The sequence below is a fragment of the Caretta caretta genome, chromosome 13, assembly GCF_965140235.1.
Source record: "Caretta caretta isolate rCarCar2 chromosome 13, rCarCar1.hap1, whole genome shotgun sequence".
In the NCBI taxonomy this organism is placed as follows: domain Eukaryota; kingdom Metazoa; phylum Chordata; order Testudines; family Cheloniidae; genus Caretta; species Caretta caretta.
The window spans coordinates 16521864-16548582 of NC_134218.1; the positions used below are offsets into that span (position 1 = coordinate 16521864).

At 45.4% G+C, this 26719-nt stretch overlaps 1 long non-coding RNA gene across 8 annotated transcripts in view; it reads left to right on the forward strand.

The window, feature by feature from the left end:
• LOC142068813 (uncharacterized) overlaps positions 1-26719 on the forward strand; it is a 202512-nt gene that overhangs the window by 105646 nt on the left and 70147 nt on the right. For 6 of the 8 annotated variants that reach the window (XR_012664702.1, XR_012664709.1, XR_012664707.1 and 3 more), the window contains 3 exons: positions 3917-3970; positions 15438-15846; positions 16435-17055. This is a non-coding gene — a long non-coding RNA (uncharacterized LOC142068813). Of the gene's footprint in view, positions 1-3916; positions 3971-15437; positions 15847-16434; positions 17056-26719 lie in introns of those variants that run through there. The other 2 variants (XR_012664704.1, XR_012664703.1) reach the window with 2 other exon arrangements.

Here is a 26719-nt window from a genome sequence, read left to right on the forward strand (position 1 = left end):
CCAAGTTCTCCCACTGACAACAATCCAATTGTCCTCAATCCTCGATCACAGCAGGATGACTGTGGCATGCAGAGGGTTAAGTCAAATGAGAACAGAGACCATCCATCAAGCTGCTGCTCATACTCCGAGTGTAGAAGCACCTGCCCCTCCTTTTTCCTGGTGAGGTATAATGGGACTTTGTGTATGGATGAATCAAGGGCTTCATTGTATAGGTTGACAAAGTCTAACTGGGAAAAATCTGGCAAGTATTATTTGTCAGTTTTATGGTATGATGCTTCCTGTCATGCTTTCACCCCAAGGAACTGGACAGTGTCCAAGAGGGATCATTCCTTCTTTTCCCTTTTCATGAAGAGCCCCTTGTTCACAGGGAAAAAAACTCAACCCCCCAAAACAACTCCATTTAAATAAGGTGAAGAATCTGATTTAAACACATAGTGGCAGGGAAATTCTGAACCTACTTCTGATGCACACAGTTTAATTTGTGCTGTTATGCTCAGTCTTACCAACCCAAACATCGGCTACTTCACAGGGAGCATCCTAAGCTACCAGGCATGTTCACCTGCTGTTGTGAGTCAGGCTAACTAGCTGTCCATATAAAAAAAAATTAGTTATGGGAACAGCCTAGATACAAGTCTGTCTTAATTAGCCAGCTTGAAGGGTATCAACATCACTGAGTCAACAACAAATGAATTTGAATGGAGGGATGAAGATGGTGGAACAAACTTATGAGTCAGTTCGTTGCCTGAAACAAGAGTTCCTAGCCGCTAAAATCAAAACTAAAATTGCGTGCTGGAATGTGAGAACCATGTGGGACACTGAGAAACTGAGTCAAGTAGAGACATGACTCAGTTCAATATTAGTGTTCTCAGAGTGAACGAAGTGAGATGGACTGGATGCGTAAGACTCCATTCAGACGGTTTCCCTCAGGAAGGCAGGATAATAGTCATGTAGAACACTCCTCAACAAAATGGCAACACAAGCTCTACAGGAATGGGAAGCAGCTGACTCACGAATGATAGAAGTGTGTTTTGTTACAAATCATGATAAAATAATTATCATCCAGTGTTATACACTTGCCAGTGATCATGATGACCAAGCAAAAGATGCAGTCTACAATAAGTTGCAAGCCATGCTAAACCAGGTTTATGCTTGTGATATCAATTTGGGTTTAGGTGATTTTAATGCCCAAGTTGGTGGTAATAACCTCGAAGATGGGCGTTTCATGGGTAAATATGGAATTCAGGAACAGACAAACAATGGTGAAAGAATAATTGAGCTGTGCAGCATGTATAAACTGTGCATAGGGGAAGGGGGAGGACACTCTTCCTTCATCCCAGAAAACACAAACTAACTTGGAAGTCAAATGATGGAATCACTGAGAAACTGGATTCTATTGCCATAAGTAGACAGCAGAGAAGATCCCTGTTAGATACACAATCTTTTACAAAAGCTGAGGTAGGCAGCCATCCCATATTGTCATTGGAACAGTTAGAATAAAGTGAAAAAGACAAGCTAACAAAAAAAAAAAAAGAGAGAGATGGTATTTGATGGGAAGAAACTGTCTGATGTAGGAATCAGGAGGGATTTTAAACTCCAGTTCTTGAACGGATTTCAAGAGCAATGGGTAATGAATGATGATCTAGAAGAACAATGGATTCAGTTAAAGATGTCTCCTGGAAGCTGCCACAACTTCACTTGGACCAAGAGGATCAAGGAAAGAAGAGCAAATGCAGGCACATGCATAGAAATTGACTGAGGAAAGAAAAGTCTTAAAGAGGCCAGCAGAGGCAAAAGGACAAGAAGAAGAACACACGCTGCAATGGGAGTATACTGAGAAAGAAAAAGTAGTAAAGAAGTTCTGTCCAAAAGATAAGAAAGAATGACTTGACAAAAAAGTGAGAGAAGGTGAAGAAGCATCAGTGAGAGAGGTGATGCTAAGAAGCTGCTTCAGGTGTAAGCAATTGTCATCACAGAGTCACAGTGGTGTATTAAAAGCAAAAAAATGGAAAATTGTTAATGACAGAAGTGGAACAAAAGGAATGATGGTGAGAACATTTTAATGAAATACTCTACCAACCAAAGCCAACAATTCCAATTGATGGAGGCAAAGAAGGTGAAGAAATAAACATTTTGCAGCTAGAAATTTCAGAAGCAGAAATAGAGAAAGCAATTACACAGCTAAAAAATGTCAAAGTGCCTGGTCAAGATCAGATCACTGCTGAAATGTTTAAAGCTGGTGAGGATGTGGTAGTATATGAACTACATAAAGTTTTTGTAATTTGGGAGAAAGAACTCTGCCCATAGAATTGGAAGAAAGGTGTGATCTGTAAATTATCAAAGAAAGGCAACCAACTGGTGTGCAATAATTGGCGAGGAATAACATTACTTTCAGTACCTGGAAAAGTGTTCTGCAGTATACTATTGAACAGAGTCAAACTTTTCATAGATGGAAAAGCTGTGTAATGAGCAAGCAGGTTTTAGATTGAAAAGATTGTGCATAGATCACATCTTTACCCTGAGACAAGTGATTGTGAAAGGGCTCACCTTCTAGAGAAGATTAGTCTGTAACTTCATGGATTTCAGCAAAGCTTTTGCCTGCATTCATAGAGAGTTGCTATGGAAGATATTAGGACAATATGGGCTTCCTAGAAAGATAGTGTCACTGGTCAAGATGCTGCATAAAGGTTCAAAACAGGTGTAAGGACAAACGATTGGTTTGATATAATCACAGGAGTGCGGCAAAGTTGCATCTCATTACCCCTTCTTTTCTTCATTATGACAGATTGTGATGTGAAGAGCAACATCAGAGGAAGATACAGGAGTTATGTGGAGCAGAAGAAAACTTCAAGATCTTGACTTTGCAGATATTGTTCTGTTGGACACCGATGATGGTGCCATGAAAAAGACCACTGTCAATGTCAAATATGAGGCTGCCAAAGTGGGATTAAGAGTCAGCCAAAAGAAAATGAAAGTCATGATCATTGAAAGAGGAGTCAGCAATGATGGTGTGTATGTGACTGAAGGTGAAAAATACAGCATGGTGAATGAGTCTGTATATCTTGGAAGCGAAATCAGTGCAGATGGCCAACTTCAGAAGGAGGTGGAAGCAAGAATTGGGAAGGCAAGTGGAGCTTTTCATAGACTGGCAAATGTTTGGAAAAAGAAGGAGATTCATATAAAAACCAAGATAAAGTTATACAATGTTATTGTGATACCCATATTATTATATGCTTCTGAAATCTGGCAAAGGCTAGAACCCCACAACAGGAAACTTACTGCATTGCATCAGAGTTGGTTGTGGAGAATATTTGGTGTCCACTAATGAGATAAAGTAACTAACACTCAAGAGTTACAAAGGACTGGCCAACAGACTGTAGGGACAATGATTCAGGAAAGAAGGTGGGAGTGCTGTTTGGTTATTAAAAACCTGTATTCCTAGATAGGCCCTTGACTAGATACCACTTGGTGGGAGATGCGGAAAAATGGAGAACAACAGATGACACATACGAAAATAATTGAAAAAGATGTTATCATGAAAACAGACTACAATGGAGCTGGAAGTGAAAACATTGGGTTGCTTTGCATCTAACAATAATAATGTACCTCAAAGGAGCCACTGTTACTGAGGGGGCTGCAATAACTGGGAGTTTTTCAGCAGGAGCTCAGAGCTACCATGTTTTCTGGGCTGAAACTGATCGGTTCAGAAGAGTGGGTAGCTCAAAAGGGGTTTAAAAAATGCCCTCTGGCTGGGACAGACCACCTAGCTGTATTGGAGCCATGTCAGGCCTGCTTATCCTTCTGGGCACTTAGACAGCTCCAGTCACTGTGGTATCTGTGGCCAGCCAGTAACTTCATTGTGGGGCTCATGATGGATTTGCTGATTGTTCCTTTTTTTTTTTTTTTTTTTTTAAAACAGGCGGCAGAATCGGCTGAGCAGAAGTGTTGGGATTTTAGTGTTGCAGGATCTCAGGTCTGTGCCCCTTTTTATCCAAATGTCCAAACATCCCTGGGGAAGTCTGGGGGATTAGGGGATAGCATGGGGTGAGGGAGTCAGATGAAAGGTTTACTGGCTTATCTCTAGTCATGGAGAAGTAAGCCAAACACCCCCTGTTTTGTGTCTGCCTCTGACATGTGGAAATCCAATCATCAAAGTGATGCAAACGGTGGCTCCACCCCCAACATCTGGAAAATCAATGAGGGTGCTGCATGCAACATGTGGTGCTGCCTTCCCGTGAGCCCCATCACCCATAACTGGTCATGATTTCCTTTAAAATCCCATTACAAAGCACTGCCTTGACAGGGGCTGTCAAGTTGCAGAAATGCCGCCAAGCCTGAAAGGTGAAAATCTTTGTTTTGGCAATGTAAAAACCTCCTGCTTCTGTGCTGACCTAAAATCAGCTCCCCTTTCTCCATTTCCACCACACTCCACCTTTGCTATTCCTTAGCCACCTGGAGTGGTGATTCACTGTTGACCAATCTAAGACACCTCCTCCTCTCCGAAAGCTGAGCACATTTTCTTCATAGCATTCCCACTGCTGTTCTAAGGGAAGAAGAAGAGACACGACTGGGCATGTAATCCAAGTCTTCTGAGTACTATACCCTAGTGCTCTGGGCTGGCCTCCGTATTCCTACTAGCCCCAGCTGCTTCCAGTGGTGGGGCTCAAACCCTTATCTCCTGCATGACAATGCAGAGCACTGTTCCCTAGGGTTTCAGACTGGCTTCCACAGCGCTCTCAGTCTCTGCTGCTCCCGGGAAGATGGGTGGCAATTTAACCTAGTTCTCCTGCATGGCAGAGCCCTCAGCTGTACATGAACACTAATATTAATGTCCTTAGGAACTTTCCATATGTTTTCCATTTCAGTAACACCAGGCTACAAAATTGGGAAGAAACAGGAATATTTTATTGATGTTTATTTTAATGACATTAATACATTTCAAGGTGAAACAGCTCCTGGAGCTTGTCATGTCAGGGCACTCTTTGACCTACAGTTGGTCCTCACATGAAGCAATGTTTATGTGATTTTGTTTGAACTTTCACAGACTGAAGGGAACATACTTAATATACATTCTTTGCATCCATCTATTTTGTTTTCAGTCAATGTCATAGCAGTGGAATGTGGACACTCTGCTACCTCTCAACTATTTATGATAAGACTGAACGAAAATGCTAATCTCTCTCTCTTTTTTTTTTTATGACAATGACAAAATGAGGTGCTGCTCTTCTTATGTCTGATCAGTGGCTGCTCATATAGTCCAAGGTGCATGCGTGTGTAACAGTCCCCATCCCCATGCCACCCCAGGTCATCAGCCGCTTTTGAATCCAGGACCTTCAGCCCTATACTGAGCGAGTTTAAGTAGTGACTCTGTTAGCTGGTAGCAGTAGCAGGCTTTTATCCTTCAGTAGGGCAGCCAAATTAGTGAGGGACACAGCACACCCTTTGACAGTGTCACATGTACAACTGTGTGCCTAATTTGCATGCACAATTACCTTGCTTGTGTATGTAAATTAGGTAGTTTGTGTATGCCAGGAACCAGAATTAGGTTTGGTATGTACAATCATCATAACTGCGTGCCCCACATATTAGGTACACAATTGTGCACATGAAATTGAATCTCTAGGCCTATAACGTATAATATTTTTGCAGATGTTTCTAGCTTTTGTAGCCTACAGTTTTGTCAAATTTGCTTGGTAAGTTTAAGAAAACTGATCTGTTATCAGTGCACTTTGAGGATAATCAACTGAACTCAGAATAGGCATTAAAAAGAAAAACCTCACTAGGATCAGTTGGAAAGAGGACATTAACCAAAACCTGCACTGACTCTCAGAACCTACTTCTTGCTTTTAAAGCACATGGTCTTGCCCAAACTCCTTCCACAATCTGCGCTGATGACAGAGAGATTGTCAGAAGTAGGTGTTTGGAAGGGCAGAGGACCAACAGCATAAAACAACCTTTATTTTATGGTGTTGGAGTGATTTTAATGTTTGTGGAAAAGTGCCAGAGAAAATGGTCCTGCAGACTGAACTGTAGCCATTGTAGTAAGTATTTTATATTGTGGGAGCTCTCAAAGATCCCAATCCAGACCTGGCCCTGTTCTGCTGAGTGCTAGACAAACATATAAAAAAGGCAATCCCTGCCCTGAAGGGTTTATTGGTACAGCAAAGAAAGTGGCGGTGAAACCGTCCCCTGAATTCTTCTCTGCCATGTCCATTTGTGAATCACAGATATTATTACATTGAATAATATGGGAAAGTAAGAATGAAAAGAGAAGTCAAGGAAAGGACAGGAGAGGGCAGTGGTGGCACTTTCCCTGCAGCAGAAAAGGAGCTGAGATCAAACTGGAATCAGACACTACCCAGGGTGGTAGGATTTCTGAATAATCAGTGTTTCCAAGGTTGACAACAAGCCGCTCCCCAGTAATAGCTATGATTCCATAGGGACAGTGAGCAGCTCCGTGTGCCAGGTACTCACCTCTTGCTGTCCCAGTCTGCTCAGTGGAGCCTGGCTTTTCCTATCTGTTAAACACACCATTTGCACTTCTCAAGTTACAAATGTTAGCAGCAGCGATTAACAACAATAATGGAGAGTTTTCAGAGTAACAGCCGTGTTAGTCTGTATTCGCAAAAAGAAAAGGAGTACTTGTGGCACCTTAGAGACTAACCAATTTATTTGAGCATAAGCTTTCGTGAGCTACAGCTCGCTTCATCGGAGAGTGTTGCCTCACGCTACAATGCAGAAAATATCAGGTCCCTGGCTTCCTCCTACTCTGCTTTTTTTGATGAGCTATTGGGAAGAAGATCAGAAGAATAGGAAACATTGAACATTAAGAAGGAAGTTAATAAAAGCCCCAAAGTGTTACTGGACTGGAGCTGAAGTAAGAGGGAAGTAGGATTAAGTAACAAACTTGTGGTGGGGAGGTGGGTGCTGGAGAGAGGGAAGTGGATTTAGGTGCAAAGCTTAGGGTCAGTTTGGATGCATATTCAAAAGCTCAAATGCCTTATACATACTGTCCTTTCTTCTGGACTAAATTTTTAAAGGGGCCTCAGACTGGCACCCATTTGTGCAGCTGCCTGTGCCAATCACACACATTATCACTTGTCAGCACAAATGCACATGCAAAAAACCATTTGCTTGTGCTCAATTTATCATTGTGAATGTATTCTTTCATCTGTGCACACAAGCAACCATGCACAGAGTGAGGCCATGGTTTGGAAATTTTAGTCCCTTAAATCAGCAACATTTAGTCAGAAATCTCTCAAGAATAGACACTGGTGAAATTTCTGGGATCCCCTCTTTCTGGTTAGCCTTTAATACTATGAGAAGAATCTATCTCAGATCTTCCCAGAACTTTCAAATCTGGCCCTAGCTGAGAAAAGAAATTGCAGAGGCAAATGTCAATTAAGGCTGTTGTTAAATATTATTTGTATTTTGCTAGTGCCAAGGGGCCTAATTCAAGATTGGAGCCCTGTTGTGCTGCGTGCTATGCAAACACATGGTGAGAGATTGTCCCAGACCCAAAATCTGATGAGGTTCAATAAGGATAAGTGCAGGGTCCTGCACTTAGGACGGAAGAACCCAATGCACAGCTACAGACTAGGGACCGAATGGCTAGGCAGCAGTTCTGCGGAAAAGGACCTAGGGGTGACAGTGGACGAGAAGCTGGATATGAGTCAGCAGTGTGCCCTTGTTGCCAAGAAGGCCAATGGCATTTTGGGATGTATAAGTAGGGGCATAGCGAGCAGATCGAGGGACGTGATCGTTCCCCTCTATTCGACATTGGTGAGGCCTCATCTGGAGTACTGTGTCCAGTTTTGGGCCCCACACTTCAAGAAGGATGTGGATAAATTGGAGAGAGTCCAGCGAAGGGCAACAAAAATGATTAGGGGGCTGGAACACATGAGTTATGAGGAGAGGCTGAGGGAGCTGGGATTGTTTAGCCTGCAGAAGAGAAGAATGAGGGGGGATTTGATAGCTGCTTTCAACTACCTGAAAGGGGGTTCCAAAGAGGATGGCTCTAGACTGTTCTCAATGGTAGCAGATGACAGAACGAGGAGTAATGGTCTCAAGCTGCAGTGGGGGAGGTTTAGATTGGATATTAGGAAAAACTTTTTCACTAAGAGGGTGGTGAAACACTGGAATGCGTTACCTAGGGAGGTGGTAGAATCTCCTTCCTTAGAGGTTTTTAAGGTCAGGCTTGACAAAGCCCTGGCTGGGATGATTTAACTGGGAATTGGTCCTGCTTTGAGCAGGGGGTTGGACTAGATGACCTTCTGGGGTCCCTTCCAACCCTGATATTCTATGATTCTATGATTCTATGATTCAAAAAGCTTACAGTCTAAATTAAAAGTGCCAAACATTTCTGAGCTTTCCAAACTGGTCAGTGCAACTCAAGTTCTAAAAATGGTATGGATTTTGTTCTTGCCTAGAACTGTGTGAGAAAAAACACCAGTCACAGCAGAGCGAGACCCAGGGGAGGGAGCCAAGGACTAAAGAGGATTTCAGCTATTTTGCTGATTATTTGTTGGTTCTTTAAAACAGGCTTTTTTTTAAGCCTAGGAGGTGACTTGCTTAGTGGTTACTGGTTGCTCACTCCCTGGTCTTGATAAGAGTTCCCATGGGACATGCAGTTCTTTTCAGCTTCTCCTGTGTGAGTTTATCTGTGAACATCAGTACAAAGCAAAGGGGAAAGAGGCCAAGTAGGTTTGTTTAATCTCTGCTGTGACTAACAGTGGTGTGCCGGGCTGGCTGCTTTATAGCACAACTTGGTACAAACAATCTGACGGGACCTTTGCAGGATCCTTGGAGGAGGCACGATGCTGATAATTGGCCAGACCAGCCAGTGATTTTAAGTGCAAGGCTCAAATAAGTTTTATTAGGACCAGGCTGTGAAAGGTGCAGAGTTGTGTGCTATCCAGTTAACAGTGCTACAGACCTCCTTGGCTAGATAGCTACTGACACTGTGTACAGTTCCCCCTTCTTAAGCAGTGGCAGAGTTTTGAAAGGCCCAGTAGGAGCAAGAGTCTCCTCCCAAGGCTCTGTTCTATTCAGTTTCTTATGCCACCTTCATCACTGCAGTAGCCAAGCCCCTTTCAGTGGCCCATGAAGTGATGTAACTAACACCTGTCCTACAGCATCAGGAGTGGGACCCACTGTTCTGAGTGCAGGGGTGGGCCTGTATCTTATGGCAAGCAAAGACAGCTGTGCACTCCAGAGTGGTGACTCTAACTGTCCTCGTCCAGGCTGTGGCACATTTCCATGGCATTTAAGAATCCTTATCTTTCATCCAAAGATTACAAAGCTGGTGAGGCAGTTTATCACACTGAACATGGTCACCGTGAGTTCCCCCATGTGTTTGTTGTACACGCCTGCTGTGTCCCTCATACAGAGGGATTGTCTGCACTGAGGCTGGTACAGCTGCACACCTACAGCCTCTGTAATGCAGTAGCATGGACTCTTTCTACAGTGACGATAGGGATTTTTCCATCACTGTAGGTAATCCACGTCCCCGAGCAGCAGCTGGGTTGACAGAAGCATTCTTCTAGCTATGTTTGCCCTAGGGTTAGGTTAGCATAGTAGGTACAGTGTTCAGGGATGTGCATTTTTCATTCCCTTCAGCACCATAGGTATGCCAGCCTAATTTTTAAGTATAGACCAGGCCTAAGATTGTAAGCTCTTTGGGGCATGGGCCATCTTTTTGCATATGTACAATGCCTAGCACAATGGAGTTAGGATCTCTAGCGGCTACTACAGTACAAATAATAATGGTAGGTGGGCATTATTAATTCTATTTAAATGGGAAAACTAAGGCCCAGAGGGCTTAAACTGACTCATCCAGGATCAGGCAGGCAATTAGTGACTAAGGAGTTGGGAATAGAAGCTGAATCTCCTGGACCCTGTCCTGTGCTTTAACCACTGCAGTTCAACACTGCCTCTCCTCTTCTTCTGCAATCTCAGAAATGAAAGTGTCTGTGTAAGTGAAATGAAAATGTTGATTAGAAATGAAAGTGAAATGATAGTGTCTGTCTGTCAGGCCAGGGCAGCGAGACAGACAACTGCCCTCTCCTCCCAAATGCTTCAGTAAAGAAGTAAAAGGACTCAGGTGGTACAAATCTCTCCAATAGGGTCTATCCCCCTACCTCCCCCCCCCCCCGCCATCCCCCACTGAACGACAGTTAAATCCTTGTTATTTCTAATAGGGATTTGAAGGACCCTGAAACCCAATCCCCCATGAGGACAGAACAGGTGGGTTAGGCTGCAGTAAGTGGTGTAACTATGTAGCCATGCAGAAAGAGATAAAATGCTCTACAGAATGAGGTCTAGTGCTGGTGGTTCCTGCAGCACTCAATGACCCATTTCTCTCACCCTAGTTACAGCACAGTCTCGCTGTGGGCTGGATTGTGACAGGCCCTTATGCAGGAGATGGTGGGGATAGCAGAAGGATCCTCTCCAGCCTTGTACGTTCCACATGAGAGCCTCCCAGAACTGCAGTCCCTATGCCAGGGTTACAAAGGCGATGCACTCCTGGGCGCAGAAGACTTCTGTGTAGATCGGGATCCAAGTGCTGATACCTGGGTTGGCTGGATGTCAGGAAAGTTGACACTGTGTTGCCAATTCTTGCCAGATATTTTGCTTTTCATGAAGTTCCAGCTCCTGGAGTCATGTGATTACAAGAATCATTTTTTTAAATGTCTCTAGCCCTCATGGTTGCAGAGAAAAGCTTGAAAATGTGAACCCTAAAGGCTCAAACCCAGCTGGGGATGAACGGAATAGAAAGTTTCTAGGCTGTGGATCAAAGAGTTTGTCCCAAGTGGGTACAGAATAGACAGCATTTGGGAGCCAGTGGCTCACATTTCTTATGCACAGGGGAGTTTTAATCTAATCAGATGCCCTTATGTAGCTGGTAGTAGCAATCTGTGCTGCCCAACTTAGAAGATGCACTTGGTGGTTAGCAGATCTGGTTGAAAAATGGGAAGACTTTTGCAAACTTTTTGCAAAAATTGTATCCCCGTTTGTGTTTTTAAAAAAAAAATAAAATTGAGATTCCAAATTTCTCAAACAGCTTTTGTGTTTAGTTACGTAGTCCCCTGCACATAAGGAATAATCAGATATCAGAAGTGGCTCACTTATTTCCTGCTTTCAGGATCGGTGCTTGGCCAGTGAGATTTGATGCTCCAATGCTTCTCTTGTTTTTCTCATTGCCTTAATATGTTGTCACTCAGTATGCTGCTGGGGAGCAGTATGGCCAGATTTCTTGGACAAGACAGATTGGGCCTGCTCCTGTAGTTTGAATTCAGTTTGGATGAATTATTAATGAAAGCAGATGTTTGATTCTTTTTCCTTAACTATACTCCAGACTCTGTTTTGTTCACTCCAAACAGCAGGAGGGCTCGCTGGTCTAGCCACAAAATTGTGGCCTGGATTTCTCCTGAAGTTCAGGGCTTCTCAGATCCAAGTGTGGGTTTTATGCAGAGAGTGAGTCACAAAATTAAGATATGGATCTGGATTTCGATTCCAGCTCCCACAAAACTTCTTGAGAATTCATAGCTGGGGTCTTGTTTCAGGACAACCTCCACTCTAGAAACAAGACTAGAATTTTAGTTTGAAATTATAATTAGTCAGGCAAGAAGTCTGAGGAGTCCTGGGATAGGGGCTGAGAATAGGAGTAATGAGGAGAGGGAAGGAAGCTAGAGGATGAGGTACAGAATCAGCAATGTTCCTTTATACAAAACTTCTTCTTTCTGCATGCCGTTCTCACCAGCTCTCCTCCCCAGTCAATGTGGGTCAGTGTTTTTATTTTTAAGTGTCATTGATTCATTGAAAAGGCACGATTATGAAATGTTGGAATCTTCCACCAGGAAGGGGAACCTCCCCCAGTGAGTGACTGTCTGAAATCCTGGACAGGGAAGGGGTTAATCCTTGTGCAGCTTACATCTGGGACTTGCCAGTAACCAGGAAACAGCACAGAATGTAGAAACTATGGGACCAGCTGCAGCCTGCTGGAATTCCATTCATTTGGGGAAAAGTGCCTGTGGTCTCCGGCTCTGACATCACTCCTTTGTGCGTCACATAGAGGAATGCCTCAGCCTTGTCTCTCTTTCTGTTTTTTTTTTCTCTCTCTCCTTTCGGTCAGCTCAGTGACTGACTTAGATTTGTGAGCGCTGAAAAGCAGTGAGCAGTGTTTCATGTGCCACATGCTCAGTGATAACATGAGAGGACACCATGTTTCTAAAGCTAAACTCTCTCTTTATTAAGAACTATTGACAGGGGTGCAGCACCTGCAGCTAGCATTCTAGCCATGTGCACACAGACTGACTTCTTGGTGCCTTTTCCAAACTCTTGGCAACCTGTGCTGTTCCCTTTGAGTTCCATGCAAATTGCTACAAGTGGGGGCAGTTCGCACGCACACATGGCTTGGGCCACTTCTCCTTGCGTCAGCGTCAATGTTAAGTAACTCCACTGAAGCGGATTGGGTTACACCTGTGTAAGACTTTTAGTATGAGAGGAGACCCAAGACCAGGAAATGAAATATTTCTGTTGTTGACCTGAAGTAGCACAAAGTATGTCTGAAGAGGTAGCCCACTGTGCTGGACTCACATGAGGAAGCATGGTCCTACGGTTAAGGTACTGGATTGTGATTCTGAAGAGCTGGATTCAATTCCCAGCCCTGTCACAGGCTTCCTGTATTATCAACTTACCTCTGCTGTCTCCTTTGCTCTTTACACAACAGAACAATGTGAAGAAACCACATAGGCACAGCTGGGTCCTAAATAATTGTGTTCACTAAATATGTACAACATGCAAGGTCTGGCTACATATATATTGTGGCTCTGACTGGTTTCTGACAACTTCTAAAACACAGGGAACACCAGTAGAGGTCTCATAAGCTATTTACAGAGATACTACCCTATTCCTATACCCTACATTCTGTGCCTCAGTTTCTCCCACTGTAAAATGGGGATTATAATACTTCCATTCTTCTGCCTTTAGTCTGTCTTGTCTGTTTATGTAATAAGAAATACTGTCTTTTGTGCTATGTGTATGTCTACAGTACCTAGCACATTGGGCCCTGATCTCAACTGAAGTCTCTACTTGCAACTATGACACACAAAAATAATGAAAATGGATACTTCTCCCTGTTTTTGGTACATCTACAAAGTCCCTCAATTCATAGATACTAAGGTCAGAAGGGACCATTATGATCATCTAGTCTGATCTCCTGCACAACGCAGGCCACAGAATCTCACCCACCCACTCCTGCGAAAAACCTCACCTATGTTTGAGCTATTGAAGTCCTCAAATCGTGGTTTAAAGACTTCTAGGAGCAGAGAATCCTCCAGCAAGTGACCCGTGCCCCATGTTACAGAGGAAGGCGAAAAACCTCCAGGGCCTTTTCCAATCTGCCCTGGAGGAAAATTCCTTCCTGACCCCAAATATGGCGATCAGCTAAACCCTGAGCATATGGGCAAGATTCACCAGCCAAATACAACAGAAAATTCTTTCCTGGGTAACTCAAATCCCACCCCATCTAACATCTCATCACAGGCCATTAGGCCTATTTACCATGAATATTTAAAGATCAATTAATTACCAAAATCATGTTATCCCATCATACCATCTCCTCCATAAACTTATCTAGTTTAATCTTAAAGCCAGAGAGATCTTTTTCCCCCACTGCTTCCCTTGGAAGGCTATTCCAAAACTTCACTCCTCTGATGGTTAGAAACCTTCATCTAATTTCAAGTCTAAACTTCCTGGTGGCCAGTTTATATCCATTTGTTCTTGTGTCCACATTGGTACTGAGCTTAAATAATTCCTCTCCCTCTCCAGTATTTATCCCTCTGATATATTTATAGAGAGCAATCATATCTCCCCTCAACCTTCTTTTAGTTAGGCTAAACAAGTGAAGCTCCTTGAGTCTCCTTTCATAAGACAAGTTTTCCATTCCGCGGATCATCTTAGTAGCCCTTCTCTGTACCTGTTCCAGTTTGAATTCATCCTTCTTAAACGTGGGAGACCAGAACTGCACACAGTATTCCAGGTGAGGTCTCACCAGTGCCTTGTATAATGGTACTAAAACCTCCTTATCCCTACTGGAAATACCTCTCCTGATGCATCCCAAGACTGCATTAGGTTTTTTCACAGCCATATCACATTGGTGGCTCATAGTCATCCTATGATCAACCAATACTCCAAGGTCCTTCTCCTCCTCCATTACTTCTAATTGATGCATCCCCAGCTTATAACTAAAATTCTTGTTGTTAATCCCTAAATGCATAACCTTACACTTCTCACTATTAAATTTCATCCTATTACTATTACTCCAGTTTACAAGGTCATCCAGATCCTCCTGTATGATATCCCGGTCCTTCTCTAAATTGGCAATACCTCCCAGCTTTGTATCATCCGCAAACTTTATTAGCACACTCCCACTTTTTGTGCCAAGGTCAGTAATAAAAAGATTAAATAAGATTGGTCCCAAAACTGATCCTTGAGAACTCCACTCCAGCCTGATAGTTCACCTTTCAGTAGGACCCGTTGTAGTCTTCCCTTTAACCAATTCCTTATCCACCTTTCAATGTTCATATTGATCCCCATTTCCAATTTAACTAATAATTCCCCATGTGGCACAGTATCAAACGCCTTACTGAAATCTAGGTAAATTAGATCCACTGCGTTTACTTTGTCTAAAAAATCTGTTACTATCTCAAAGGAGATCAAGTTGGTTTGGCACGATCTACCTTTTGTAAAACCAAATTGTATTTTGTCCCATTTACCATTGACTTCAATGTCCTTAACTACTTTCTCCTTCAAAATTTTTTCCAAGACCTTGCATACTACAGATGTCAAACTAACAGGCCTGTAGTTACCCGGATCGCTTTTTTTCCCTTTCTTAAAAATAGGAACTATGCCCTGGTCTACACTAGGACTTCAGGTCGAATTTAGCAGCATTAAATCGATGTAAACCTGCACCCGTCCACACGATGAAGCCCTTTATTTCGACTTAAAGGGCTCTTAAAATCGATTTCCTTACTCCACCCCTGACAAGTGGATTAGCACTTAAATCGGCCTTGCCGGCTCGAATTTGGGGTACTGTGGACACAATTCGACGGTATTGGCCTCCAGGAGCTATCCCAGAGCGCTCCATTCTGACCGCTCTGGACAGCACTCTCAACTCAGATGCACTGGCCAGGTAGACAGGAAAAGAACCACGAACTTTTGAATCTCATTTCCTGTTTGGCCAGTGTGGCAAGCTGCAGGTGACCATGCAGAGCTCATCAGCAGAGGTGACCATGATGGAGTCCCAGAATCGCAAAAGAGCTCCAGCATGGACCGAACGGGAGGTACGGGATCTGATCGCTGTATGGGGAGAGGAATCCGTGCTATCAGAACTCCGTTCCAGTTTTCGAAATGCCAAAACCTTTGTCAAAATCTCCCAGGGCATGAAGGACAGAGGCCATAACAGGGACCCGAAGCAGTGCCGCGTGAAACTGAAGGAGCTGAGGCAAGCCTAGCAGAAAACCAGAGAGGCGAACGGCCGTTCCGGGTCAGAACCCCAAACATGCCACTTCTATGATGAGCTGCATGCCATTTTAGGGGGTTCAGCCACCACTACCCCAGCCGTGTTGTTTGACTCCTTCAATGGAGATGGAGGCAATACGGAAGCAGGTTTTGGGGATGAAGAAGATGATGATGATGATGAGGTTGTAGATAGCTCACAGAAAGCAAGCGGAGAAACCGGTTTTCCCGACAGCCAAGAACTGTTTCTCACCCTGGACCTGGAGCCAGTGTCCCCCGAACCCACCCAAGGCTGCCTCCTGGACCCAGCAGGCGGAGAAGGGACCTCCGGTGAGTGTACCTTTTAAAATACTATACATGGTTTAAAAGCAAGCATGTCAAAGGATTACTTTGCCCTGGCATTCGCGGCTCTCCTGGATGTACTCCCAAAGCCTTTGCAAAAGGTTTCTGGGGAGGGCAGCCTTATTGCGTCCTTCATGGTAGGACACTTTACCACTCCAGGCCAGTAACACGTACTCGGGAATCATTGTAGAACAAAGCATTGCAGTGTATGTTTGCTGGCGTTCAAACAACATCCGTTCTTTATCTCTCTGTGTTATCCTCAGGAGAGTGAGATATAATTCATGGTCACCTGGTTGAAATAGAGTGCTTTTCTTCAGGGGACACTCAGAGGAGCCCATTCCTGCTGGGCTGTTTGCCTGTGGCTAAACAGAAATGTTCCACGCTGTTAGCTACAGGGAGGGGGGTAGGTTGAGGGGGTAGCCACGTGGTGGGGGGAGGCAAAATGCGACCTTGTAATGAAAGCACATGTGCTATGTATGTAATGTTAACAGCAAGGTTTACCCTGAAAGAGTGTAGCCACTGTTTTATAAAATGTGTCTTTTTAAATACCGCTGTCCCTTTTTTTTTCTCCACCAGCTGCATGTGTTTCAATGATCACAGGATCTTCTCCTTCCCAGAGGCTAGTGAAGCTTAGAAAGAAAAAAAAAACGCACTCGAGATGAAATGTTCTCCGAGCTCATGCTGTCCTCCCGCACTGACAGAGCACAGACGAATGCGTGGAGGCAAATAATGTCAGAGTGTAGGAAAGCACAAAATGACCAGGAGGAGAGGTGGCGGGCTGAAGAGAGTAAGTGGCGGGCTGAAAAGAGTAAGTGGTGGGCTGAAGACAGGGCTGAAGCTCAAATGTGGCGGCAGCGTGATGAGAGGAGGCAGGATTCAGTGCTGAGGCTGCTGCAGGACCAAACCAGTATGCTCCAGTATATGGTTGAGTTGCAGCAAAGGCAGCTGGAGCATAGACTGCCACTACAGCCCCTGTGTAACCAACCACCCTCCTCCCCAAGTTCCATAGCCTCCACACCCAGACGGCCAAGAACGCGGTGGGGGGGCCACTGGCCAACCAGCCACTCCGCCACAGAGGATTGCCCCAAAAAAAGAAGGCTGGCATTCAATAAATTTTAAAGTTGTAAACTTTTAAAGTGCTGTGTGGCATTTTCCTTCCCTCCTCCACCACCCCTACTGGGCTACCTTGGTAGTCATCCCCCTATTTGTGTGATGAATGAATAAAGAATGCATGAATGTGAAGCAACAATGACTTTATTGCCTCTGCAAGCGGTGATTGAAGGGAGGAGGGGCGGGTGGTTAGCTTACAGGGAAGTAGAGTGAACCAAGGGGCGGGGGGTTTCATCAAGGAGAAACAAACAGAACTTTCACACCGTAGCCTGGCCAGTCATGAAACTGGTTTTCAAAGCTTCTCTGATGCGTACCGCGCCCTCCTGTGCTCTTCTAACTGCCCTGGTGTCTGGCTGCGTGTAACCAGCAGCCAGGCGATTTGCCTCAACCTCCCACCCCGCCATAAACGTCTCCCCCTTACTCTCACAGATATTGTGGAGCACACAGCAAGCAGTAATAACAGTGGGAATATTGGTTTCACTGAGGTCTAAGCAAGTCAGTAAACTGCACCAGCGCACCTTTAAACGTCCAAATGCACATTCTACCACCATTCTGCACTTGCTCAGCCTGTAGTTCATAGAATCATAGAATCATAGAATATAAGGGTTGGAAGGGACCCCAGAAGGTCATCTAGTCCAACCCCCTGCTCAAAGCAGGACCAATTCCCAGTTAAATCATCCCAGCCAGGGCTTTGTCAAGCCTGACCTTAAAAACCTCTAAGGAAGGAGATTCTACCACCTCCCTAGGTAACGCATTCCAGTGTTTCACCACCCTCTTAGTGAAAAAGTTTTTCCTAATATCCAATCTAAACCTCCCCCACTGCAGCTTGAGACCATTACTCCTCGTTCTGTCATCTGCTACCATTGAGAACAGTCTAGAGCCATCCTCTTTGGAACCCCCTTTCAGGTAGTTGAAAGCAGCTATCAAATCCCCCCTCATTCTTCTCTTCTGCAGGCTAAACAATCCCAGCTCCCTCAGCCTCTCCTCATAACTCATGTGTTCCAGCCCCCTAATCATTTTTGTTGCCCTTCGCTGGACTCTCTCCAATTTATCCACATCCTTCTTGAAGTGTGGGGCCCAAAACTGGACACAGTACTCCAGATGAGGCCTCACCAATGTCGAATAGAGGGGAACGATCACGTCCCTCGATCTGCTCGCTATGCCCCTACTTATACATCCCAAAATGCCATTGGCCTTCTTGGCAACAAGGGCACACTGCTGACTCATATCCAGCTTCTCGTCCACTGTCACCCCTAGGTCCTTTTCCGCAGAACTGCTGCCTAGCCATTCGGTCCCTAGTCTGTAGCTGTGCATTGGGTTCTTCCGTCCTAAGTGCAGGACCCTGCACTTATCCTTATTGAACCTCATCAGATTTCTTTTGGCCCAATCCTCCAATTTGTCTAGGTCCTTCTGTATCCTATCCCTCCCCTCCAGCGTATCTACCACTCCTCCCAGTTTAGTATCATCCGCAAATTTGCTGAGAGTGCAATCCACACCATCCTCCAGATCATTTATGAAGATATTGAACAAAACCGGCCCCAGGACCGACCCTTGGGGCACTCCACTTGATACCGGCTGCCAACTAGACATGGAGCCATTGATCACTACCCGTTGAGCCCGACAATCTAGCCAGCTTTCTACCCACCTTATAGTGCATTCATCCAGCCCATACTTCCTTAACTTGCTGACAAGAATACTGTGGGAGACCGTGTCAAAAGCTTTGCTAAAGTCAAGAAACAATACATCCACTGCTTTCCCTTCATCCACAGAACCAGTAATCTCATCATAGAAGGCGATTAGATTAGTCAGGCATGACCTTCCCTTGGTGAATCCATGCTGGCTGTTCCTGATCACTTTCCTCTCATGCAAGTGCTTCAGGATTGATTCTTTGAGGACCTGCTCCATGATTTTTCCAGGGACTGAAGTGAGGCTGACTGGCCTGTAGTTCCCAGGATCCTCCTTCTTCCCTTTTTTAAAGATTGGTACTACATTAGCCTTTTTCCAGTCATCCGGGACTTCCCCGGTTCGCCACGAGTTTTCAAAGATAATGGCCAATGGCTCTGCAATCACAGCCGCCAGTTCCTTCAGCACTCTCGGATGCAACTCGTCCGGCCCCATGGACTTGTGCACGTCCAGCTTTTCTAAATAGTCCCTAACCACCTCTATCTCCACAGAGGGCTGTCCATCTCTTCCCCATTTTGTGATGCCCAGCGTAGCAGTCTGGGAGCTGACCTTGTTAGTGAAAACAGAGGCAAAAAAAGCATTGAGTACATTAGCTTTTTCCACATCCTCTGTCACTAGTTTGCCTCCCTCATTCAGTAAGGGGCCCACACATTCCTTGGCTTTCTTCTTGTTGCCAACATACCTGAAGAAACCCTGAACAGCTCCTGACTACTGTCCAGGCTGCCTGTGTACGGCTTCATGAGCCATGGCATTAAGGGGTAGGCTGGGTCCCCAAGGATACATATAGGCATTTCAACATCCCCAACAGTTATTTTCTGGTCTGGGAATAAAGTCCCTTACTGCAGCTTTTGAAACAGACCAGAGTTCCTGAAGATGCGAGCGTCATGTATCTTTCCCGGCCATCCCACGTTGATGTTGGTGAAACGTCCCTTGTGATCCACCAGAGCTTGCAGCACTATTGAAAAGTACCCCTTGCGGTTTATGTACTTGGCGGCTTGGTGCTCCGGTGCCAAGATAGGGATATGGGTTCCATCTATAGCCCCACCACAGTTAGGGAATCCCATTGCAGCAAAGCCATCCACTATGACCTGCACATTTCCCAGGGTCACTACCCTTGATATCAGCAGATCTTTGATTGCGTGGGCTACTTGCATCACAGCAGCCCCAACAGTAGATTTGCCCACTCCAAATTGATTCCCAACTAACCGGTAGCTGTCTGGCGTTGCAAGCTTCCACAGGGCTATTGCCACTCGGTTCTCAACTGTGAGGGCTGCTCTCATCTTGGTATTCATGCGCCTCAGGGCAGGGGAAAGCAAGTCACAAAGTTCCATGAAAGTGCCCTTACGCATGCGAAAGTTTTGCAGCCACTGGGAAGCGTCCCAGACCTGCAACACTATGCAGTCCCACCAGTCTGTGCTTGTTTCCCGAGCCCAGAATCGGCTTTCCACAGCATGAACCTGCCACATTAGCACCATGATGCATGCATTGGCAGGGCCCATGCTTTCAGAGAAATCTTTGTTCATGTCCTGATCACTCACGTGACCACACTGACGTCGCCTCCTCGCCCAGTATCGCTTTGCCAGGTTCTGGTGCTGCATATACTGCTGGATAATGCGTGTGGTGTTTAATGTGCTCCTAATTGCCAAAGTGAGCTGAGTGGCCTCCATGCTTGCCTTGGTATGGCGTCCGCACAGAAAAAAGGCGCGGAACAATTGTCTGCCGTTGCTCTGACAGAGGGAGGGGCGACTGACGACACGGCTTACAGGGTTGGCTTCAGGGAGCTAAAATCAACAAAGGGGGTGGCTTTACATCAAGGAGTATTTCAGGCAGGACTTCACGGAGGGTTCCAATAAGAAATGGTGCACCTAAGTTATTGTTCTTATTGGAACAAGGAGGTTAGCCTGGCCTCTGATTGATACATGGCTAGATTTACCTCGCTGCACCTTCTCTGTGAGTGACTGCAGTGTGACCTAGAGGAATGAGTCCCCTAGACAGGGGAGGAGGCAAATGAGTACAAAACAAATCTGGTCTATTTCTTGTTTTGACCCACTCCATCTATCTTTTACATCTTTGGCTGGCAGCAGACGGTGCAGAAGGACTGCATGCCATCCACATCTCATGGCTGCTCAGCAGAAGATGGTGCAGTAGGACTGCTAGCCATCCTCATCTCTTGCCTGCCCGGCAAAAGATGGTACAATACGACTGCTAGCAATCCGTATCGCCTGCCTGCTCACCATAAGACAGTTCAATAGGACTGACTGCAGGACTAAAGAGAATGACCTGGTCAAGTCACTCCAAATTTAGTCCCTGCGCCCATGTCTGCCCAGGTGCTCCCAGCCGACGTGGCCAGGAGCACCTCGGACACGACGAGGACGGCTACCAGTCGTACTGTACTGTCTGCTGCCACAAGGCAAGGGGTTGCTGCTACTGTGTAGCAAAGCCGTACCGCGTCTGCCAGCGCCCAGGAGACATATGGTGACGGTTACCTGAGATGGCTCCATGCTTGCCGTGGTATGGCATCTGCACAGGTAACTCAGGAAAAAAGGCACGAAACGATTGTCTGCCCTTGCTTTCACGGAGGGAGGGAGGGAACTGGGGCCTGACAATATGTACCCAGAACCACCTGCGACAATGTTTTAGCCCCATCAGAGTGCTCCATTGTGACTGCTCTGGACAGCACTCTCAACTCAGATGCACGATTGTTTGCTGTTGCTCTGACGCAGGGAGGGGCGACTGAGGACACGGCTTACAGGGTTGGCTTCAGGGAGCTAAAATCAACAAAGGGGATGGCTTTACATCAAGGAGTATTTCAGGCAGGACTTCACGGAGGGTTCCAATAAGAAATGGTGCACCTAAGTTATTGTTCTTATTGGAACAAAGAGGTTAGCCTGGCCTCTGATTGATACATGGCTAGATTTACCTCGCTGCACCTTCTCTGTGAGTGACTGCAGTGTGACCTAGAGGAATGAGTCCCCTAGACAGGGGAGGGGGGGAAGTAAATGAGTACAAAACAAATCTGGTCTATTTCTTGTTTTGATCCACTCCATCTATCTTTTACATCTTTGGCTGGCAGCAGACGGTGCAGAAGGACTGCATGCCATCCACATCTCATGGCTGCTCGGCAGAAGATGGTACAGTACGACTGCTAGCAATCCGTATCGCCTGCCTGCTCACCATAAGACGGTTCAATAGGACTGACTGCAGGACTAAAGAGAATGACCTGGTCAAGTCACTCCAAAATTAGTCCCTGCGCCCATGTCTGCCCAGGCGCTCTCAGCCGACGTGGCCAGGAGCACCTCAGACACGACAAGGACAGCTACCAGTCGTATTGCACCGTCTGCTGCCAGAAGGCAATGGGTTGCTGCTACTGTGTAGCAATGCCATACCGCGTCTGCCAGCAGCCAGGAGACATATGGTGACGGTTACCTGAGCGGGCTCCATGCTTGCCGTGGTATGGCGTCTGCACAGGTAACTCAGGAAAAAAGGCATGAAACGATTGTCTGCCCTTGCTTTCACGGAGGGAGGGAAGGGGAGCCTGACGATATGTACCCAGAACCACCCGCGACAATGTTTTAGCCACATCAGGCATTGGGATCTCAACCCAGAATTCCAATGGGCAGCGGAGACTGCGGGAACTGTGGGATAGCTACCCACAGTGCAACGCTCTGGAAGTCGACTCTAGCCTCGGTACTGTGGAAGCACTCCGCCGAGTTAATGCACTTAATGCACTTAGAGCATTTTCTGTGGGGACACACACACTCGAATATATAAAACCGATTTCTAAAAAAACGACTTCTATAAATTCGACCTTATTCCATAGTGTAGACATACCCTAGTTAGCAATTCTCCAATCATACGGTACAACTCCTGAGTTTACAGATTCATTAAAAATTCTTGCTAATGGGCTTGCAATTTCGGGTGCCATTTCCTTTAATATTCTTGGATGAAGATTATCTGGGCCCCCCGATTTAGTCCCATTAAGCTGTTTGAGTTTCGCTTCTACCTCAGATATGGTAATATCTACCTCCATATCCTCATTCCCATTTGTCATGCTACCATTATCCCTAAGATCTTCTTTAGCCTTATTAAAGACTGAGGCAAAGTATTTGTTTAGCTGTTGGGCCATGCCTAGATTATCCTTAACCTCCATTCCATCCTCAGTGTTTAGCGGTCCTACTTCTTTCTTTGTTTTCTTCTTATTTATATGGCTATAGAACCTTTTACTATTGGTTTTAATTCCCTTTGCAAGGGCCAACTCTCCTTGACTCTTAGACTGTCTCACTTTATCCCTACATGTTCTGACCTCAATAAGGTAGCTTTCCTTGCTGATCCCTCCCATCTTCCACTCCCTGTATGCTTTCTGCTTTTTCTTAATCACCTCTCTGAGGTGCTTGCTCATCCAGCTTGGTCTACAACTCCTGCCTATGAATTTTTTCCCCTTTCTTGGGATGCAGGCTTCTGATAGCTTCTGCAGCTTTGATTTAAAGTAATCCCAGGCCTCCTCTACCTTTAGATCCATAAGTTCTTCAGTCTGATCCACCTCCCTAACTAATTTCCTTAATTTTTGAAAGTCAGCCCTTTTGAAATCAAAAACCCTAGTTGCATATTTATTTTTGTAAATCCTTCTGTTCAGTTTGAACTGAATTAGCTCATGATCACTTGAACCAAGATTATCCCCTACAACCATTTCTTCTATTAGGTCCTCAGTACTCACCAAAACCACATCTAAAATGGCATCCCCTCTAGTTGGTTCAGCAACTACTTGATGAAGGAATCCATCAGCTATCGCATCTAGGAAAATCTGAGCCCTATTATTATTACTAGGACTCGTCCTCCAGTCTATATCTGGGAAGTTAAAGTCTCCCATGATCACACAGTTTCCATTAGTATTTACTTTATTAAAAACATTAAAAAGGGCTCTATCCATATCCAAATTAGATCCCGGCGGTCTATAGCACACCCCAAGCACTATCCCAGGGGAGGCTCTAATAGTTTTCTTCCCTGATGTGATTTTTGCCCAGACGGACTCTGTCTTATCCATTCCATCGCTTCTTATTTCTTTACATTCTACCTCATCATTGATATACAATGCTACTCCACCACCTTTACTTTTATTTCTGTCTTTCCTAAACAGCATATACCCTTCAATACCCGTACTCCAGTCATGACTACTATTCCACCATGTTTCTGTTATCCCTATAATATCTGGTTTCACTTCCTGCACCAGCAGCTCTAGTTCCTCCATTTTGTTACCTAGGCTCCTCGCATTGGTGTACAAACATCTTAATTTTTGCCGTTTGGCCTCACTCACATTCTATACCCTATTAGGCACGGTCATTCTACAACCAGTATAACCTATTAGACTGTTATCCACGCTGCCCTTCCTCCTTATATACATTCTCCTACCCACGACTGTATCCTTTCTTACTTTGTTTTCTTCCCTCTCAATGCTAAAATCCGGCTGGGAGATTACCTGGACATCTCCCAACCATCTCCCCCAAATTCCTAGTTTAAAGCTCTCTTAATCAGTTGTGCCAGCCTCCATCCTAGAAGTCTATTTCCTTCCCTACTCAGATGAAGTCCATCCCGAGAGAACTGTCCTCTGTCCATGAATGCCTCCCAGTGGCCATACATCCCAAAGCCCTCCTTATAGCACCACTGCCTAAGCCATCTGTTGATAGTCATAATCTTCTCACACCTTTGCTGCCCTTCTCTAGGAACAGGCAGAATCCCACTAAAGATTACCTGAGCCTCGATTTCCTTAAGCGTCTTCCCCAGCCTAGCATAGTCCCTTAATACTTTCCAGCGAGAATCTAGCCGTATCATTTGTTCCCATATGAAGGATAATTAGGAGATTCTTTCCTGATCCCTTTAGGATCCTTTTCAACCTCAGGTCTACATCCCGTATTTTAGCACCTGGAAGACAGCACACCCTTCTATTCTCTGGATCAGCTCTGGTTACAGGCCCGTCTATTCTTCTCAGTAAAGAGTCCCCGATCACAAAGACCTGCCTTTTCCTGGTGACGGTGCTATTCTCCAGTCTATCCCCTGTTCCCTCTGGCTGCAAGTTCTTTCCATTCCTATTCTCCCTTGTAATCCTCTTCAACCCATCCTGTATCCTCCTGGGGCTCATATTTGGTGTAGTCTCCATTGACTCTTCCCCTTTTCCTATAGGACTAGCCGCTCTTCTCTTCTTCCTTGCCCTTCCACCTTCAGCGACTACCTGCTGAGCCCCTTCTTCATTTTCCAACTTTGCAAACCTGTTCTTGAGCTCTATTTCTCCTTCACTAGCTCGTCTTTTCCTCTGCTTGGTTCTTTTAGTCACATGCTTCCACTGACCACTTTCCTCACCCAGTCTCCCCTCGGAATTCCCCAGTCCTGCTTCTATCTGCAAGTCTGAGCTTTTCCCTTCAGATACCTCATGTCTTTGCTCCATAATCTGCTCAAACCCCTTCCTAAACTCAACCAGACTTTCCACCTGCATCTCCAAACCTTGGATCTTTTCCTCCATCAGCTCTATCAGACGGCATTTCATGCAGACAAAACTCTTACCAGGTACCCCCTCCAGGATCATTTACATACCGCAGCTTCCACATCCAGTCATCCTCATTGTGTCTTCCACTACATGGGTCACTCCCACTGCTGCCTCTGTATCTGTCATAGCCTTCCCAACTAAATCCTGTTAATCTAATTAAGTCTTAAGCATACTTTTGATTGAAGAACAGTGTGACAATTTGTGGAATCTGTTTTTGTACAGCTTATGAATTCTGGTTGATATGAAGTTGTTATGAAAATTGTTGTATTGTGGAATGCTCTGTGTGTATGTGGAATCCACTATTTGTTGACATAGGTGAAAGCACCTTGTCTCTTCCAGACTAGATATGAAGGAGAGTCATTAACCTTAATGACTATGTCCTGGATGGAACAATTGGTATGCTAAGGACTTGGAGGTTGAGTGGGGCTGGGAGAAGCTACTTCCCCTAGCTTATCTGCAGGGGGTTGGTGAAATGTAGAGTGGGAAAATGCCCAGCAAGAGAACAAAGGAATCAAGTGTTGACGGGGGACATGTAGACTTGAGAGACTCATAGGAAGAGGATGCTTTGGGAAGGAGAGAGCAAGAGATGGACAGACTTTCATAGGGGAGGGTGCAATTTAACTGCAGGACCAACCAAGGTCAGAGAAGGCTAGCTGGGTTAGAGAAGGCTCCATGTTTCAGAAAAGAAGTCTTTGGCTGAAAGAGATGGATCCAGGGCAGCCTGGAGGATTCTGTCCATGCCCAGAGAACTCTCCAGAGTGGTGAGGAAACTGAGGCCTAAATCTATGTATCTCTTGTGCTTCTAAGTAAATAGCAATGATGTTTTACAGTCCTGTACTGAGTCTGTTTGCGTGTCCATTGGCTTTTGTTATTGCATGCCCCTGAAGAGGTGAACTGTAAAGCCGACAGCTCACACCTTCAATGGGTTTCTGGGGAATGTGCAAGAGTGGCTGGGGAGGCTTGGGGGAGATAACACTAGTTTCAGGGCCCAGGCAGTTGGATGGGAGGTGGGTCCCCACTGCCAAGAAGGGTGTCAGATACAGGGTCTGCACTTGACTGCATGCCTACAGGCCCAAAGCCAGGGAGAGTGCCTAAACTTTGCCCAGCCCAACAACAACAAAAAGAAGATGAGGGATTCAGTGATTACATTCCTCGCAGCAGACTGGTGAGTGAGCTCAGCTATAGCTGGGACAATCAGCACCTAATCTGATGTAACTGAAAACTTCTATAATTGCTTGTTCTGAAAGGGTTTTTTGTTTGTTTGTTTTGTTTTAATTCTCCACAGTATTACAAGTTTCATGGGATATGCACTGCCACCAAGAGTAGGGGTGCCACCTTTCTAATGGCTGGTAACCGGACCCACAAGGCCCCACTCCTGCTCTGCCTCTTTCCCCTCTCCTCTCCCGCTCCACCCCGAGATTACAAAAAAAAAATTGACATCTGGGCTTGTCAAATGGCATGCAGACACACCAGCCGAAAACTGGATGGGTGGCAACTCTAGCCAAGAATCCCCCCATCCCACCTCCAAACTAA